Source organism: Etheostoma spectabile, chromosome 9 (assembly GCF_008692095.1).
Source record: "Etheostoma spectabile isolate EspeVRDwgs_2016 chromosome 9, UIUC_Espe_1.0, whole genome shotgun sequence".
NCBI classification, from domain to species: Eukaryota; Metazoa; Chordata; class Actinopteri; order Perciformes; family Percidae; genus Etheostoma; species Etheostoma spectabile.
In genome coordinates this window covers 7,643,804-7,650,102 of record NC_045741.1, presented here as the reverse complement: position 1 = coordinate 7,650,102, position 6,299 = coordinate 7,643,804, and the positions used below count along the sequence as shown (strand labels likewise).

The 6,299-nt window shown below is 41.2% G+C and overlaps 1 long non-coding RNA gene across 1 annotated transcript in view; it reads left to right on the top strand.

The window, feature by feature from the left end:
- Positions 1–6,299, top strand: part of LOC116695263 (uncharacterized) — a 62,364-nt gene that overhangs the window by 5,153 nt on the left and 50,912 nt on the right. The window contains exon 2 of the long non-coding RNA XR_004333399.1: positions 12–135. This is a non-coding gene — a long non-coding RNA (uncharacterized LOC116695263). The remainder of the gene's footprint in view (positions 1–11; positions 136–6,299) is intronic.

Sequence of the window (6,299 nt, the reverse complement as noted above, 5' to 3'; positions counted from 1 at the left end):
TTATGCTACAGTTCAGATGCAGATTTCCACCAGAAAAGAAATTTGCTGCACCAGGGAGGATTTCTTCTGTGTTGACTGTTCCCAAACCTGCGGAGGTTACCACACCACTGGCCACATCCCCTGCTGGCATCAAAGGTATGTGAGTGAATGCCATTGGTAGTACCCCCCACATGCAATACTGATAAAACATTCCTCTGGGCAAGTGTGTAGGTGGCCTCCATATAAACCCACTAAAACAATAATTTCTTTGCATATAACTTGTGTGTGTGACCACATGCTCAGTGGCGGTTGCAGTCGAAGAGGTTTCCTTTTACTGTTCTGTGTTGTAGAAGCTGCATTGTTCGGATGCACATGTCAGTCAGAACACCAGCCACAGCTACCGCACACGTGCAGGCCAGACTGTGTGCCTGACCCTTTGCCCAAGCAGGTTCAGGAGCGGTGCTCACCTTTCACATACCCTGAGCAGACCTGGTGATCTGGCACTTTGCATCGACCCCTCAGGCAAGCATCCAGACCCCTCGACCCCCCCTCGACCCCCCATCGACCTCACAGGATTTCAAATTATTACACAGAAAATGTTCATATTCTGCAGGCTCAGCATCGCCCCCCTGTCCGTTATATCCTCCTGTTCTGCAATAACAAACGCGAGAGGGGGGTACACACTGAGAAAATAAAGCAATCAGTATCGGCCATTGTGTGATTTCCACCACAGAAGCAGAAAAAGAGTTGAGACTGCATTATGAAAAACAAGCACAGGGTAAGGAAACACCCCCAGAATAGCAAGAAAACGTCTCCGGCTAAGATTAGTTTTCTTATTACTTGACTTTTATTCTCTTTCTGCATTTTTTCTTGTCTGAAATATTCCGCTTCTGACCTTTGGCTTGTTTATTGTCTGCCCGTCCCGGGTTTGATTAACCTAAAGTGCCCTTACCGTTTAAACTAATTCAGCAAAAAGACACTTTTTTGGAAACTGTGCCCCCTTTGTGTAAAAAACCAGTACGATCAGAGTATAGTGCGTCATACCGTTGAGGTGACAGGGTTCATCCTGATGTGCTGTTGTTGTTTCCCTGGCTGAAGATCTGCTACTAAACCTGTCTTCAGAAAATATATATACATAAACAGCCTAAATAGATATGACATTCTCAAGTTTTATGACATTTTTGCTTGATCAGATAACATGTAATGCAGAAGAGATATGTGGTAAAAGCCAACCAATGGGGACCTAATTTCACCATCTCCTGAGTGTGTTGTAATTTGCCTCAGGACAGTTAAGATATAATAAAAACATAAAATGAAAGCAGACAACGGCTGGCACACGTTCAACCCGTCTGTGTTGCAGTCTCAACAAACTGCAATAAGAGATACTATTTGTCATACTCAACGATCTTGTCTTCATCTTGCGTATGCACTTTCAATCTTTCCCTCTCTGTCTTCTCGCCGTCAAAGAAACTGATATTCTCTAGTTATTAATCTCTGCTTCACTACACCGTCTCTCTCCCAGTCAACATTCCTTTGCGTTGCATTCCCACAATGCAGCACATTTCAGGCCGTAAATCATTAATTGGAAACCCAAAGTCGATGTCGGCCCTCAGTAACACTGGCACAATGCACTTTATAATTTGAGGTTTTGTGGGATCGAAAGGATCTGGACAGATTTATTTGTTTCCTTCCTCCACAAGTGATTCGAGCAGGACATTTTACTTGCTGTCAGCCCATGCTGTATTCATATGTGAGTTATGCCATCAGCGCGCGCCTTGCTCGCTGACCACGTTTTGACCTGCATATATCCATATTCATACAAAAAAATTGCAATTTACATGCTACGCACCATGCATCACATTGTCTTGACAGCCATGTTATTTAGTGTTTTGTCAGTTGGACAACTTTCAAGTTTACCACAGCGAGCTACCGTTGGTCTACAGTGTGTTTTAAAGTGGATCTTCTTTTGGCGTTTTTCCCCCTCAGTGTAAAATGTGGACAATTTGTAGTGTTAATTTTGTCACCTATTTTTAATTTAGTCTTCGTCTTGTGCCAAATGTCCTTGTTAGTTTTAGTCATATTCAGTCATTCACATCTTTTTTTCGTCAGTTTAGTTTTAGTCAAAAGAAATCTCAATATATCTTAGTCAAGTTTTAGTCAAAACATTTTAGTCTTTTTTTAAAAAACAACTTATTTCTAAGATTATTTCTGATAACCATTTCAGTCAAATAGTTCTAATGACATATTCAGATTATTGTCAATATTGTACGTAAAATGCGACCAAATATTGAGCCTCTTTCTTATTTCACCTGTAAATTCCTGTTAAATGACAAAAAACAACCACTGGATGGGAAAAGAGCATTTTACAATAACTTTGAATGCAGCACGAGGCTGGCGAGGCGAGTTTCAAGTGAACGCAACATCTCTGTTGTGTTCAGACAACGGCAGAGGAATCCTCCACAGTGTAATACAAACTTTTACCCAGTCTAGCTGTCAGCATTTCAACCGTGTTTAATCCAGCTGCTAGCTAATGCTAGGCTAACGTTACCTGAAGCGCAGATATTTAAGTTTCACCAGAATGAGGTCGTTACCGGGTCTGGGTACCCAACCCTAGTAACAGCTGAATATTCTATCTCACGATGAAAAAGTAGACGATGGTAGACAAAAATGAAGAGAGATTTTAGCTTAGTTTTAATTTATACAAAACATTTTAGTCTTGTCTTTTTTTTTGTCAACCATAATGCATGTTAATGTAGTCTTAGTCAGCGTTTTTGGACATTTGTGCAGTCTCGTCGTCTTCTCGTCTTCATCACGGAAAAAAAAGGTTGTTGACGAACACATTTAGTCTCGTCTCGTCTAACGAAATTAACACTAGACTGTTTTAATTCTTTGGTCAATCTACGAGTCAACTGACATAAAATGATTAAAAAGAAATGTTTTTGTCAATCGATTAATTTCTTCTCTTTTTTTACGCATGATAGCCTAATCAGTTGAATGATAATTCAACTTTGATCGTATTATTGTATTTTGGCCATCATTACTATCTTTGAACCAAAAAATCTTAACCCGAGGCAAGCCACATCTTACGGTCTTCATCAATGGACAGACTTGCCTCTGTTGTCATGGAGATGGCTTAGTTGTCATCACATGGCCTAAGCGAGACCTACGATGACAGCTGAGCAAACTCCGTGTGACAGACAGTGGACATTGAGTTCCGAGTTTTTGTCAATTTGTTTTTACAACGATTAGTAATTATTACAGCGATGTCAGAACATTGTGATTTCACTAAAAGGAAGTTTAATTGAACCACTTTATCTGGAGGAAAACTGAAAAGTTAATCCACCGTAAGAGTTAAAATAATTCCTCATTGCACAGGAGAACCGTGTGCACTACGCTAAGTAACTACAGTAGTAGCAGACAAAGTTGAAGCAGGAAGTGGCTCTGTAAACTCTGATGGATGTTTACCCATGAAGACCTTGTTTCAAAAGTTATTGACTTTACTCTCCAGTTGCTTCCTCCATGTTTTTACATTTTAATTATAAAATGTAATTTTGTTTAATGATGTTGACTGTGGCTTGCGCGGGGAAGCATAAATAATGTGTACTATCAGTTTTGAGTTGAGGAAAATCATTTGGGGCTCTTTTAACTCTGCTGGGGTGCTGACAGCGAGGACAGGCCTCGTCCGTCATGGAGCTAATGAAGCGAGTTTGTTTCTGAAGGCTGATAACTCTATCTGGGATGTTTTGGGGCATTTAAACGACAAAACTGTACAGCATGTAGTAAAATCTGGTAAACTTGCAGTACATAAATATAGGGATTGGTTGAGGAAATCTGCTAATTCCATCATAATCAGAATTGACATCTAGCCTTCCAACCTAATGCTTTAAACTGTTTTTTTTTGCTTTAGTAGAGCAAAGAAGATGGGATATAACCATATGCAGGATGCCAACCTGGGTGGTAGACATCTGCCCTTTTAACCACCATCCTCAGACCCCATTAATTTGGCTGTTTTGAGGTTAGGACTGACAGTTGAATCATTTTCCAGAAAACTCAAGGCCTATAGTTGTTGTTGTAACTGGGTCTGAAATGGTCTTTAGGTTTTCTGTGGATATGAAGCAAGTAAACAACTGTGTCAATACAGTCCTGTTTAGTTTTTATGTGTTTTCCAACTAGGATAAACCCGAAAGTTTCCACATTTTCCATGACCATCGTAGTGACTTTGCTATCTACTTTCTTGGAAAGCACAGGACTGACTTTTGAGTATATGTTCCAGGAATTAAAAGTGTTCTCATTTTAACATTTGAGAATTATACAGCATTTGTCCTCTTTTCTAGAGATAACGGTGAAGCTTTTATTGAAATCTATTAAATGTCATGCACGCTTTTAAAACCAGCCATTCTTTATTGATTCCTGTAATGGGGGGGGGGGGGGGGGGGGGGGGGGATGAACGCTTCCTGTAATATCTGTTTTCAATAAATTGATGGAATGAACAGGGCCTGACCGCTCTCTGTCACAGTCTGCATGACATGGTTAGAGAAACATCTGGAGGCAAGCAGAGGAAGATAGAAAGAGGAATGTGTAGAGCTAGAAAGGTGAAGACAGACAGAAAAAAAGTTTAACAAGCTGTAGGTTTTTTAATCAAGACAGCTGCATGTGGGAGCAAAGAGAAGCAAAGAGGTTAGGGTTCGAGCATGTGTTATGATGTGTTTGTGGTAAAGCCTGTGCCGTTTGTTTGGGCTGCAGTTAGATATGCCTGGCAGCTCTCAGCAGGAGGTCTGAGTCCTGCCCAGCAGAGGCTCACTCTAATTGGTCAAAGAGGCACTGTGGCACCTTGGATTGAACTCATGCCTGGAGGCCAGGTACGGCATACTTAGCAGCATACTGAGGAAAGATCACAGTTATGTGCTCTCAGTCACTGGCTGTCTTTAGGTCAGCACTCATCCCACTGCTGGCCGGGTGGAGGAGGAGGCTGCTATGGGAAGGAGATACAAGGCTAGACAATCTCGCCTGGCGCTCTCAGGTTGACCAACTCAAGTGACACTTTCCTGAGATGGGGCCAATTCCAGGTTGCTAAGAGGATCAGTTTCCCCTTCCTGTCCTGACACACATACCCAGCTAGCGCCACTCAGGAGTCTTCAGGCTCGCTGCTCACCAGGCACAGCCGCTTCAGACACTCTTCAATGCTTTCTGAAAGCCAATGTGGCCCTGCAGCGTGGACGGGATCAGAGTGTTTTGCTGCAAAGACAAAGTCCTCACTAAGAGGATTGAGATCTTAAACCTAGCTCTCACAAAGTATGACTGTAAACACAGGTAGGCAGGAGGAAAAGGCCAGTTCATACAACTTCAAACAGAGTAGTACTAAATTGCGGTGGCTATTCAACTAGAATAGAGTTGTATAGAAAAGAGTTTTGAGGACATGCATTCAGATTGAGATTTAAAAAGTCTGAAGGAAGAAGAGCAGACAGAAGAAAAGCATGACACAGTGGGGGAGAGAGACACAGAGCAGTGTCTAATCTTGGATCTTTGAGTGGCGAGGCTTGCACCGAGCACGTCACATGTAGTGATGTTACTTCCGGTGAGCATGGCACGTGTTCGCAAGTCAATAGATCCTGTATTGGGGTAGTGGCTTACATTTCTCAGAAAGCCAGAGACTTGGACTTGAGTAAGACTTAAAGCTGCTCTAATAAATATTTTTTTATATATACCAGGAATTACTATGTCTAATGTGAAGGTGTGGGGCGCCTGGGTGGCTCACTTGTTAGAGCGTGCGCCCATATACAGAGGCTCAGTCTTCGGTGCAGCGGCCACGGGTTCGGTCCCGACATACGGCCCTTTGCTGCATATCATTCCCCCTCTGTCTCCCCTTTCATGTCTAAGCTGTCCTGTCACATATAAAGGCCTAAAATACCCAAAAATAATCTTTAATGTGAAAGGTGTCCTCTCAAACCTGCAGATAAATATGACATGCCTCTGCTTTACCACTAGACACACAGTGTTTTTGCATCCTTCAGCTCTGTTTTGCTTTCACGGTAGATATTATCTGCCTATATTAGGCATTTTATCTTAAGTTTGTATTTTTATACATTTTATTTAACAGACCTTTAATATATTTGATGTTCCTCTGATCTGTTGTGACAATAAAACTAATTATTATCTTATTATTTTAGTGGGAACTCATAAATACACAATACAAATAACTAATGTTAGGAAAATCGGTTTGTTTTGTAACACGTTTCTTGGATAAAAAAAAAAATATATATTTTAGGGCTGTCAAATGATTAAAATTTTTAATCAAATTAATCAGAATTTTCAGTGGATTA